Source organism: Myodes glareolus, chromosome 9, assembly GCF_982192425.1.
Source record: "Myodes glareolus chromosome 9, mMyoGla1.1, whole genome shotgun sequence".
Classification (NCBI taxonomy): domain Eukaryota; kingdom Metazoa; phylum Chordata; class Mammalia; order Rodentia; family Cricetidae; genus Myodes; species Myodes glareolus.
Genome location: NC_142034.1, coordinates 103057126 through 103070887, shown reverse-complemented (window position 1 = coordinate 103070887; position 13762 = coordinate 103057126).

The window sequence follows — 13762 nt, the reverse complement described above, 5'->3', positions numbered from 1 at the left end:
ATGTCTTCTAAGAAAATCTATCAGCAAACCCTTTCTAACATCCACTGCATTACTCTGAGCTTCTTCTACATCACTATGGCTAACCCTAAGACTGAGATAAGCAGACTTCACGTACCCCAAGGACAAAGTGTACTCCTTTGGGGCTGGATTTGTCTGGGAATCTACCGCTGTTATGTGCTACATTGCATCCATCACACGCTTACAATGGGGGATTTTCCACATGTGTATTGCACACTGGCCTTGAATTCACTGTGTAGATGAGGATGACCAGACCTCCAGATCTTCCGGTCTCCGCCTCCTAAATGTCCGGATTTAGTGTGGCTTTGTTCAGAGTTGGTGATGCAATCAAACATTCCACCTGAGCTGCTTCTCCATCCCCACAGCAGACATTCCAGTCTTTAGCTCCCGGGGAAATGGGGCGTTCCCTTTCATGGGTTCTTAGTCTTGTTGATAGAATAAGTTAGAAACAGACTTGAAAGGAAGCCTGAGGAGGATTTCATCCGTGGATCTCAGCAGTGGCCCAGAATAGAGAGAAGGAGGAAGGGAAGAAAGAGAGAGTTCTGCCTGTGTGATGGAGACTGGCTAGGGAAGGCAGACGGATGGGGAGTGAGGAGAGCTTCCGGAAGAGTGAGAAGGCTCAGAGCCTCAGGAACAGCATGCCCAGGCTGTGGAGGTTTTAGTGAGAATGACCACATAGATTCATAAGTTTAAATGCTTCATTTCCAGTTGGTGGATGGTTTGGGAAGGGTTAGGAGGTGTGGCCTTGCTGGAGGAGATGTGTCACAGCAGCAGGTTTTGAGGTTTCAAAGACTTATGCCACTTCCAGTATGTTCTCTGCTTCCTGTTTGCTGCTGGATATGCGAGCTCTCCAGCCTCTCCTGCTGCTTGGCCTTTGCTCTGCCATCTCCAAGCATTGAAACCCTTTCCTTTAGAAACTTCCTGGGCATGATGTCTTGTCACAGCATTGGGAAAGTAACTAAGGCAGTATCCAAACAAAAAAAGCAGGGAAGGAGAAGTCAGGATTCCAAAGTGCTGTGTGATGCTAGCTGTACAGGTGACTGCCCCAGGAGGGACATCCAGGAAGGAAAAGGATGCTATCTCATCGAGGGGATTGTCCCTTTTCTTTCTCCAGTCTTGGAGTATTTGGGTTTCCTGAGGCAAGTGGGCACTTAACTAGGTGTCAGACAGGCCCAGTTGAATTAATCCTTTAAAAGAGGAAGCAACCATGGGGGATGTTTCTGGTAGTTCAGGTCAGGTCTCCGTTCAGAACTTAGATTCTGATCTTTTAATAAGAACTGGCTTGCCTTACCAGGCCTCATCAAGGCCACCCGGATAGCCTCCACTCTTCTGTAGGGTAACTAAGTTCTACATAGAGGCAAAGCTGGAGATGCCAAGGAAACAGGACGTGGGCTTCAAAACCTCATAGTCTCCAAGGCTACGGTGACACCTACTTTAACCAGTGAGGCACTCAGAGCACACAGTGAGGGAGCTTGCTTGTTTGTTTTCTGAGACAGGGTGTCACCATGCAGGCTGGCCTCAAGCTCACCCTCCTCCTGCTTCAACCTCTCCCAGGCGCAGAGATGCATGTGTGAACTGCCACACTGGGCCAAGAGGGAGCAATCCTCGCAGCTGTTTGCAGCAAACACAAACTGCTTTGGACTTTGGAAAGTCCTCCTTCCCTCCCTCCCTCATCTCCTCTCTAGTTCCTCACGTATTTAGGAATTTCGAGTCTGATATTTCAAAGAGCAGTCACTGGCATTCAACTCACAAGTGAATCTAGAGTCCTTCAGATTTCAGTCTTACCCACAGTGATGATGATCCTTGTGCCATCAAGGCTTCTGGAAATATGTCCCTGCTGGCATTCTCACTTTTCTACCCTCTTAGCAACACCGCAGCATGGCATAGGCATTCCCAGTCATTTCCCAGAGAGAACTAAAACTCCTAATGACAAATTCGTTGCTCCTGGATCCCCCAGCAGGCAGTGGCAAAAGCCACCATCAGAGTGCTTGTGCTAAATGGGTGTGGCACTTGTGACTATAATCCAGCACTGGGGAGCAGAGGAAGGAGGATCAGGAATTCAAGGTCATCCTAGTGAGTCTGACGTTATCCTGGGCTACATGAGAAACTCTGTTCCAAAATAAAACAAGCCATGTGCTAATCCAGCATTTTCACCCTTGCAAATCCAGGGCCTTCTCCCTCCCTCCTACCACAGGAGGTCCTAGGACAGGGAAGTCTCCAGCTTCCTCTGGTGGCAACATCAGATACACCTCAGCTCTTACAAGTCTGAAGGAGAAGACTTCAAAAGGAACACCACAAAATAAGCAGTAAAGAGCTCAGTCAGGGCATGCAATGACGGAAGAAATATATTCTTCAGAAAAGAGGACAGGACCAAGCAATGATATCATCTTGGAGAGCAAGTGGCTTAATCCTCCCTCCCTCTTGTCCCCTCTTGGTGCCTTTCCCAGAGTGAGCACTCCTAGAAAAGAGGTGTGACTTTTCCATGGAAGACCATTTTGCCCAGAATTTAGTCTGTTATGTGTATATGTATAAGATGCAAGAATATGCATAGGTTAAAATTTAAGTGTCCCCAAAGTTGAAAAGTTTACTGAGGGAAAGGGTAAATGTCACTTTGTGCATGCTCTCCTGGAGAGCAAGTCCTGCAGTTTCTGGAATCTGACTCAGCTGGTGCGGACCACTGTCCTGCCTCGTCCCTTACATCCACCTCTGCCGCTGAACTGACCATCTAGAGTCAACCACCCTCTGCCAATATACTTCATTTCAAAGCCTTGAGCTGGCCCACCTACTGAGGAGCCTGCTGGTCAGTCCGTCCCACAGCTAAGCACCAAATATTCAGTGACCACTTCATCTGTGCTCATCTGAAGCTGCCATGCCCGGAGAGGTCGAGGATGAACATGTGTGGCAATCATGTCCAGGACCACAGAGGAAGACCAGTGGGCGAGGGCCAGCTGCTGCACAGGCTGACTCAGCTCCAGACTGTCCCCATGTTAGGTACCATTGAGGTCAATTCTAAGTATCCAAAATATTTTGGAAAAAAGTTCTTCAAAAGTTTTTTTTTTTCTGTTTTTCACAGAACTTCCTCCCAAGATGGAGAAACCACAGGAGTAAGTTCTCCTTTCCAAATAAACACGTTCATCCACTTCTCTGAATCTGAGCAGAGCAGGAGATGTGTGGAGCCCAGCTAGGTGCTAGCTTCTTCACTGACAGCAGCTTTTCAATCAACAAGCAGCAAGAGAGACTGCAAATTTGCTTTCTGGGGAGCAAGTAAGGTTGCACAGGAATCAAATTGTTGTGTGACTGATTGATTAAGACAAGGTCTTGCTATGTGACTAGACTTAAACTTAGCAGCCAGGGTCCTGGGATTAGAGTCACCACACCCAACTAAATCGTGCAGATTTATTGAAGCATGTGGAAAGTTTGTTGGGCTGTAACTCCAATGGTGTCTCTAAACATGGCAGAGGTTTAAGACACAGACCAGTGGGGACAGAAGAGGAGGCCCTGTGAAGGCAGAAGCCAGCTGGGAGTCCTGTGTCAACATACTGAGTAACAGGAATGCAAGCCTGCAGCCTTAACAGGCCAGGGAACACCTCCCTTTCAGGCTTTGTGGGGCAATGTGTCTGGCATCGTGTGTCTGGCAGACCACAGCCCTGAGGATGTTCACAACTGGGTTAAATCCATGACCCCATGTCCATGTTCTCAATCTTTCAGTTCCTGTTGCCGTGAAACATTATTTTTTTTTTTGAGACACTGTAGCACAGGCTGGCCTAGAACTCACTCTGTAGCCTATGGTGGCCTCAAATTCTTAACAATCTTGCCTGTCTTCCAAATACTGGATTACAGGGTTAAGTCATTATCTCTGGTTTATCTAACACTGGGAACTGAAGACAGGCTTTTGTGCATACTAGGCAAATGCTCTACTAGAATCATTCACAGTGACTTTGCATCCTGGGGGACACTGAACCTGGCTGGAGACACTGTCAGTTAATGCCACTGAGAGTGGGTAGGCTCCAGCAGGTGAGGCCAAGGATGCATCCTTAGCAGTGTCCTTGGTGTACAAGATACTCCTTACAATGGGGTAGCATTTGATCCAGACATTGGAAAGCACAAAGGCTGGAAAACAGGCTTAAAAATGGACTGAAGTCTGCACATGCCCATGTAAGGGATCTTCTGGGAAGTTGTGCAAAGGCTTGCTGCCCAGCCCACACCTCGCCTGCCTTACTTACTTTTGTGTTACTGTAAGAGGAAGCTCGAGAGAAATGATGTATGGGAAGAAGCTGTATTTGGTCCTTTATTTCGGAGGGTCTCAATCCAGCCTGGTGGGGAAGTTCAGGCTCTATCTGAAGCTGCAGGGCATGTCATAATACCCCGGAAACAAGCATGGAACCAAGACTTGCGCCCTCACCCTATTTCCACCAATCAGACCCACATCCTGCTGAAACACTACTAGCTAAGGAATGAGTACTCAAAATATAAACCTGGGCAACATTTCAGATTCAAGCCAAAACACCTCGTCAGACTGGGGTAGGAGCTCAGGAGCAGAGTTAGTCCAGTGAGCAACCAAGACTGACCCGGAGAGCTGCGGGTATTTCTGTTCATGCACTGATCACCCCTTCACACCGCCGCTGACTCCAGTGCCGTGGGCGCTGGAAAGTGACGGAGATGCCACCGCTCTGAGAGGCTCATAGCTTGGTGGGATGCAGGCACAGGTCACTGTGGAGAGCTGGGGCTATCCTGGGTCCTCTGAGTCTCACTAAATGCCCTCTGAGAGCTGTTACCGAGACCAGAATTACTGTCATATTCATTGCGTGGATGCTTCTTTCACAAGGCTGGGTCACACGGAATCTCTGTTTTTACTGTGGGAATATACATAATCCAGACGTATCACTCAGGGTTTCTAGAGAAACAGAATTAATAGGAGGATTAATTGGAGTGGTTTATGGTCAGTGATCTGATTGTATGGGAGACAGCAACGATTGTCCCCCGATGGAAAGTCAAAGAATCCATCAGTTGTTTGGCCCACAAGGCTGGATGTCTCGGCTGGTCTTCAGCGGACACTGGAATGCTGAAGAGGCAGACTCTAATGGCAGTGAGGAATGGACTTACCAGCGAGAGCAAAGCTTTCTTCTTCCATGAATTCATATAGGCTGCCACCAGAAGGTGTGGCCCAGATTAAACATGATCTTCCCATCTCAAATGATCTGGATTTAGGTTGGGCCTTCCTGCCTTGAAAGATACAATCCAGAAAAATCCCTCACAGGCACACCAAGCATTTTGGGTGTTGGTTAATTCCATATATAGTCAAGTTAATGACCAAACACAGCCATCACCCCAGATCAGTGGAAACTTCCAGACACACAAGCGGGAGGATCCTTAAAGGCTGGATGGTGATGCCAGTGTCCCTTGCCTTGACCACATACTCCAGACACCTGGGACTGAGGAGGTCAAATCTGATTCAGGATGGCCAGTTACATCTGATTTTGAATGTCACAGAGAATTAAGAATTATCTAGTACAGGTGTGTACCATGCCAGCAAGAGGCGTTTGTGTTTTTATTTGGTAAATCTAGAGGCCCCACCCCAATGCAATTAAGTCGCCATCTATGGTGTTGGTCAATCATCTGCAACACATTTTTCAACCTCCCTCAGGACCCAGCAATTCCTCTCTTGGGAATATACCCTAGAGATTCCCAAACATACTACAAAAGTGTTTGTTCAACTATGTTCATAGCAGCACTATTTGTAATAGCCAGAACCTGGAAACAGCCTAGGTGCCCCTCAATAGAAGAATGGTTAAAAAAGGTGTGGAACATATACACATTAGAGTTTTACTCAGCGGTAAAAAATAATGACATCTTGAATTTTGCATGCAAATGGATGGACATAGAAAACGCTTTACTGAGTGAGGTAAGCCAGACCCAAAAAGAGGAACACGGTATGTATTCACTCATAAGTGGATTCTAACCATAATTTAAGGTCTTTGAGCCTATTATTCGTGATCCTAGAGAAGCTAAATAAGAAGACGAACCTGATGAAGATTATTTAGCTATCCGCCAGGAGGTAGGAAATAGTCAAGAGTCCCAGGTAACCTTGGGTGCATGGGGGTGGGGGGGTGGGAGGGTTGTTGGAAGGGGAGAGGGTTAGAGAGAAGGGAGTAGGGGAGGAATGGAGAAAGCTCGGTTGACCGAGATGGGGGGAAGGGAGGAAGGATGAATGTGGGATCAGGGAAGAATATATTTCAACTAAGGGAGTCATTTTAGAGTTTACAGGAAACTTGATTATATATGGGATCCCAGGTCCAAGGAGAGATCCCCAGATTGTTCTCTGGACAGAGGAGGGGGTCCCTGAACTGGCCTTGGCCCGGGACCATACTGATGAATATTTTGCTTATCACCATAGATCCTTCATCTGGCGTTGGATGGCGATACAGATGGAGACCCGCGTTGGAGCACCGAACTGAGCCCCCCAAGATCCAAATGAGGAGCAGAAGGAGGAAGAAAATGACGAAGGACTGCGAGGGATACTATCACCCACTGATACAAGGGGTCGGATCTAATGAGAGTTTACCAAGGCCAGATGGACCGTGACTGAACGAGCATGTGATCCAACCAGATTCTCTGAATGTGGCCGGATTTTCTGAATGTGGCTGGCCTGCAGTCTTTCTGAGAAGCCATTGACAATGACACTGGGACTGGTTTCTTCTGCATATACTGGATTTTTGGGATCCAGTCTGTTTGGATGCTCACCTTCCTGGACCTGGAGGGAGGGGGGAGGAACTTGGACTTCCCACAGGGCAGGAGACCCTGACTGCCCTTGGGGACAAAGAGGGAGGAGGAGAGGGAGGGGGGGAGTGGGAGGGCGTTGGGAGGAGGGGCGTAAATGGAAACTTTTTATAATTTAATAAAATTACTTTCAAAAAAAAAAATCTTCCAAGTGGATCCCAAACAACTCGGGCTACTGGTTGCTCTCCATAAACTGGTGGTAAGGCCCTCTTGCTGAAGAAAACACCTATATATCTCCCTGAACTGGAGAAGTCAGGCTGATACCTAGAGCCTTCACCCTACTGACTGGTGTTCACGTAAGGTCCTCTGTGCACTAACAGAGGAGACGTGAACACCAGCTCAACCGTAGGCTCCTTCTGTCTACAAAGACGACCTTCTTACGTGATGCACTGGTATAATCATGGCACTAATGGGGTGAGAGTCACTGACCACTATCTCATTGGATTTAGGGCCCATTCCATGAGATGAAATCCATGCCTGACACTATTTGCATAGCCAAGAACCTGAGACTAGATAAGCCATGGACCTAGAGGAAAACCAAATACTACTGTCTGCTAAAGAAATGTAGCAATAGCCCCCAGTATCCACCTGTAATGTGGTGGCTTGGGTGGGGGAGAGATTCCCTGTCCCATTAACACCTGAGGCAGATGGAAGAGCTGTCCCCATGATCTGTCATGTGGTGGCATGGCCGGGGAGCTAGTCCCTACACACACAGACTAGGTGGGACAGCTGGCCCTGTCCCTCATCAGCTGTAGCACTGGGGAGAGTGGTCCCTACACCATGACTTGACAACGGAATTGTAGGTGTGGGAGAGCCAATCCTGAGAACTTGAAAGCAGGAGAACTGCCCCCACTCTCTTCTCATTGCTACAAAGGGTGGACTAGCCAGGGAAAGAGGGGACAATGCTAGACCCTGGTGGTGAAGACGGAAGGGAGCTGGCAGGCTACCCAACCCTGCAACTACCTAGACCTACAACTTGGGTCAAATGCTGGCCCACCCCAACATCCACCCCATTTATACAATCTCCTGGAGCACAGGTGTGAGGGGGTGGTCCTGCGGACCCAGGGCTGCAGGATCTCCACAACACAGAGAGGCAATGGAATGTCCAGAAAGAGACCCAGTGAGGGCCTAGTGTCAATAGTGTAGCCGAGACCAGAGGCCTCAAGCCACACCAACAATTCTTTTTGATGAACGGCTGCATGTAAAAATCATGGCTTACTGCATGACTCATTGTGTCACAAGGCAGCTTCCACGAGGAGAGTTTCCCTTTCTCCCTTTTCTTCTTCTTTTTTTATCTTAACTTTTGTTTTATTTGATGGAGAGAGGTTGCAGAGACAGAGGGCAGAAGCAAAGGGACAGGAGATGGTTGGATCAGAATGTGTGATGTGAAAAACACAAAGAATAAATTAAAAAGAAAGAAAAAATAGAAAATCAAAATATAGGGTCCCAGGGAAGATGACCGGGGACCAACAGAAGGGACAACAACAATATGGCAAACCATGCAATTGGGGTTCAGAAGTCAACCATGCAATTGGGGTTCAGAAGTCAACCATGCAATCGGGATTCAGAAGTCAACCATGCAATCGGGGTTCAGAAGTCAACTATGCAATCGGGATTCAGAAGTCAGTCAAAGGAGAAGAATCCAGTCAGTACTTCCTCAGACATCCACATTTGAAAGTGTAAACTTGCCTTTCCCAGAATTATTTGTTATTGGAGATGTCAATATTGCTTTGCTTTTCACTCTCTTCTAGTTTTCAGTCATCCTCAAATGATACTGAAACCCATGGTGCACAGATAACTTAGGAAATAAAATTGGAGCCATGAAAAAAAAGAAATATAGCAATAAAACAGCTCCCAGTGACATTCTGCCATACTCATAGATGAGTGCCTTGCTCAGCCGTCACCAAGGAAGCTTCCTTCTTTAGTAGGTGGGAACCAACACAGAGACCCACAACTGGACAATGTGCAAGAGTGAAAGACCTACATGTCATGTCTCGGTCAAGTCCCTTCCCACAGGTGGGCAGTAAGATGACTCAGAAGATAGAGGTGCTTGCTAATGGAACCTGATTGATTTTAGTTCATTTCCTGGAACCTACAGGGTGGAAGGTAAGGACCAACTCCCAAAAGTAGTGCCCTGACTTCTACACACTCATCAGGGCAACACATACACACGGGGGGGGGGGCATAGAGAGAGAGAGAGGGAGATAGAGAGAGAGACAGAGGCACAGATACACAGAGACAGATCACACAGAGAGACAGAGACATAGAAAGAGATACATACATACACAGAGAGAGAAAGAAAGAGAGAGAGATAAAGAAGCAAATAAGTAAATGAATGTAGTAATTGTTTTTTAAAATATGTAGGGTTCCTGAAGAATAAACCCAAGGTTGTCTTTGGGCCTCCACATGCATGAAAACACACATGTACACTCACAGATATACTGAACCATCTTGCAGTCCTAACCCCTTCTCTCTCACTGAGGTGTGAGTGCTACCCAAACATTTGCCTCCAGGCCCTGAGAGCGTCTCCCTTGGATGCAAACACTCTCAGAGAACTCACCGGGGCCCAGACTGTGTAGGGTGAGAGGCCACGCAGCAACAGATGCCATCGTCCTGAACACACAGACCTCTCTCTACCTCTCTAGATATGACAGTTAACAGATCCAGGTAGACACATTTTTAATTAAGTCTATAATTTTTATTGGGTTGCATTCATGGCTATCTCAGGGTGCGCACAGCCTTTGGGTTCTAAGTCGGACCTGTCTGGAGGTAGTCAAAGCCTCTTTTCCTTGAGCCTTTTATGACCTTATTATTATCATTATTATTTAATCATTATTGCTATCATTATTAATGTTAGGAAAGGCAGTGCTGGGGATTGAACTAAGTCTTTTTATGTGCTAGCAAACACTCTACCACTGACATGTCATTCACCCTCCCTCTTTGTCTTAAGTTTTGAGACAGATTCTCAAGGCCTAGGCTAACCTCAAACTCCCTCGGTAGTCCAGGTAGGCCATGTACCTATGATCCTCCTGTGATGACTATTCTTGGTTGTCAACCCGACTGTATCTGAAATTAACTAAAAGCCAGATAGTCAGGCACACCTATGACAGATTTTTCTTAATTAAGCCATTTGAAGTGGGAAGACCCACTTTTTAAAAAAAAATTTAATTGTTTTTATTGAGCTATATTTTTCCAACTCCCCTTCCTTCCTCCTTTCTCCCTTCCACCCTCCAAAGCCCCGCTTTTAATACAGATCATTAGAGGTGGGAAGATCCTCCTATAATCTTGGCCGCACCTCAGCTGGCAGCCTACATAAAGGACATGGGAGAAGGAAGCTTGCTCTCTTTGCCTGCTACTCGCTCTCACTGGCAAGTCCATTCCTCACTGGCGTTAGAGCATGCATCTTCAGCATTCCAGTGTTCGCTGAAGACCAGCCGAGACATCCAGCCTCATGGCCTGAGCAACTATTGAATAGTTGGACTTTCCAGTGGTAGGCAGGCTTTGTTGGACTAGCTGGACCACAGCCTGTAAGCCATTATAGTAAATATAATAAATCCCCCTTCTCTCGTGTTCTCTCCTCTCTCTGCGTGTCAGAGACAGAGCCATTCTATAAGTCCTGTTCCTTTAGGAAATCCTGACTAATACTGATCTCAGTCTCATGAATAGCCTGGTGTGGGCACCAGTTCTGGCCTCATGAATAAGTAGACTGGATTATAGGCATGGCCACTGGTTCTGGCTTAGCTTCTTCTTCAAAGAAATTGCACTGAGACACACTGGACTCTTTTCCGGTTAGCAGTAATTAATGAATTGATATCGACTTCTATCTGTCAGTCCCCCATCCTTTTTGATGGGGAAGCCAGAAGCATCAATGTACTCACCACTGTCCACTGTCCTCAACCCACTAGTCCCCTTCTGGGGCCTTTTATTGGCTAATAGGTGCTCTGGATGGTGAGCATGGGGCACCCACTAGTCCTGCTCTCTTGAGGACATTATGTAGGGAAAAGAGTTTGAAGAAGGTAATGATTTCCTCTGGAGGACAAGAAGGCTAGTCCATGCCCCCCTGTGTCCTAAAGTCGTCCTGAGAAGGCACACTGTCATGCCTCAGGCTATACTTAAGTCATTAGGATTCCTTCACATGGGCAGGCCGGGCAATCTTCAGGGCCATGTGACTGTAGTCTCTGTGAGGACCCTGGCCCAAATACCTGTGAGGAAAGCCATTGCCTAGACTAGCATTCCATCTCTAGATCTCAAGGTGAGAGCAGAAGCTCAAAGTCAGAGCTGAAACCTAAGACTGGAAAACACTTCTTTCCTGGTTGAGCACCTCTGGAAAGCCCCCACAGGTGGAAAGCCTCAAGGAGCTGCGAGAGGAAATGTAGCTGCCAAGGTTTTTCCCTTCTTCCTGGCGATTCGCAGGGCCGTGTGACCTCCGGCTCCCTGGAGACTCTGCACTAGCTCTGGCTTGAGGGGATAACTTAGCAAGAACCTGGTTCTCTTTGTTATGGTGATTCCACTTGTATTCAAGGTCTTAGCAATGGGTCCATAGCCTGGCTCCCCAGCTGACCCTGCCCGAGGCTCCGGGAAGACTTTGATCTTCTCCTCCTGCTCCTGGATGGGAGGAGGCCTTGCATTTTCGATCCTTCTAGCCCACTGGTATATATACCCGACTTGAGTTTAATAAAGTTGCCATTTACTCTGGTAAATGAGCAAAGGTCTCTTTTGTGTGTGTGTCTCTTTTCCAACCCTCAGGACAATCGTCCATTCTCGTGGGCTCGAGTTCGGGAAAGCGCGCAGCCTGAACCGGGTGTGGGTATCCATTGGGAAGTGCAGACTCTTACAAGGAAACCCTGGGGCTCTGAGAGTTCCTGGCTCCAGTCCAGGCCCCACTTCTCTATGGAAGCTGTCTATGCAGTCTCCTTACCCTGCCTGCCTCCTCCCTCAGGGCAGAGAGAGAAGAAAGACCATGGGAGGCCAGAAGGAGTTTCATTTCATTTTGGAAGCTTCTCCGGTTAGTCCTGCTATACAAATTGGAGAGAAACTGAGAGCCAGTGGGAAGCAGGATTCACACCCGAAGCTGTGGCAGACAATCTCTGAACCCCCACTACTGATGGAATCCAGTACTGGGGGCTGTGGAATCAGCTGTGGATGATGGGGGCATGAGACACTCAACTTCTGGAAGAAAAAACGAGACTATGCTGTTGGAAGGCAGGACTATGGTCCTCCTGGAACAGGGGTGGCTGTGGGGGATGGGAAGAGGACAGACCCTCACAGGAGTTTCTGGGAAACAGGACTCTGGTCCTCCTGGAACAGGGGCGGCCATGGGGGATGGGGAGAGGACAGACCCTCACAGGAGCTTCTGGGTGCTGACAGCGTCCTGGTTTGTTTTCTGGGTACTGGGTCTATGACTTTGTGTTTTGTCCTTAGCACAGGCTGGGCTTGGTCTGCTTCAGTCTTCCCAGTGCTGGGAACTCAGTATGTACCAGCAGTGGGATTTGGGGCTTCACTGGGTATGCATGCACATATAAATTATTAGTGTGTGTAAACAGCCAGGGAATGAATTCACACCACACACACACACACACACACACACACACACACACACACACACCACACAAGTGCACACACAAATTAGTTAGGGGCTGGGATGTAACTCAGTACAGTGGTTAGCAATTACGAATGAAACCCTGCATTCAGCCCTAAGCAAGGTGCTGTATGCCTTTAAAGTTGTTAATTGGGGAGGTAGAGGCAGGAGGATCAGGAGTTCAAGAACATCCTCAACTACATAGGGAATATGAATCTAGCCTGGAGAAGAAAACTCAGGAAGGCTCTGGAAAACATATTTTGTAAATTTTTGAAAACTATACCAAAGAGCAAGGCTATCGCTCAGTAACAGAGTGTTAGCATAGCATGTGCGAGGCCCTGGGTTCCATCTGCTGCTCTGAGAAAGAAAAATAGAAAGAGGGCTTTGTAAAAGTGACAGGCCTACAAGCCTGACGACCTGAGTTCAATCCCTGGGGCTCACATGAAGGTAGAAGAGAGAAAGGGCTCCACGAGGTTGTTGTCAGGCCTCGACAGTGTCCTCCACCCCCTTCACACATGACGGGGCAATCAGAAGTTTAGGACAGCCTGAGCTACGTGAGTTCAAAGCAGTTCTGGGCTATCTGAGATTCGTCTCTCTCCTGAAAAGGGAATGGGTTAGGGTTAGGGTTAGGGTTAGGGTTAGGGTTAGGGTTAGGGAACATTCCACGCGGAATTACTCATAATAGCCCCAGAGTGGAAATTACCCAGTGTCCTGCTCTAGATGAAAAGGTAATTTAAAAATTACAGCCTTGAACTCCTGGTCCTCCCGCCTCCACCTCCTGGGTGCTGGGGTCACAGTGCGCACCACCATGTCCCGCCAGGAGAACTTTCAACATTGCAATGGCGATCTACACACGTGATGGTCTCATTCTTAGTGCCCTGGGACATGTGCAGCTGCAGTCATATGTTGTGCATACCTGCAAACAGGTTTTCAAATAGATCTGCAAAAATCCCTTTTCAAGGTAAAGCCACGTTCTGCCATGTTAGGATATGAACATCTCATGATCAGGGACCACACTTCCCCCTGCCGCAGACGTGGTAGGCAGGGTAGACCTCTAAGGACTGCCTTGATGAAGATCACTGTAGAAACCAACTGTTGGGCCAGGATGTGGGAGTGTCATAGGAAGCTCTGGGAAGGAGATGGAATGTGGGGCAGGGAAGGAGGCACTGGAATATATATTGAGCTTGTCAGTGATGAGAACACAGCCTCCCACAGACCTAAGGGAGGTTGTGGAACATGAGTCTCAGAGTGTCCCCCACCTGCCAAAAGTTGTGGAGACCCATAACGTGAACACTAGCTCCTGTGAGTTGATGGAATGTTCCTGGGGCCATACCACCATGGTGCCCCGGACACTGCTGCCGGGTCTGCTAGCATCTGGAGGGCACAGAA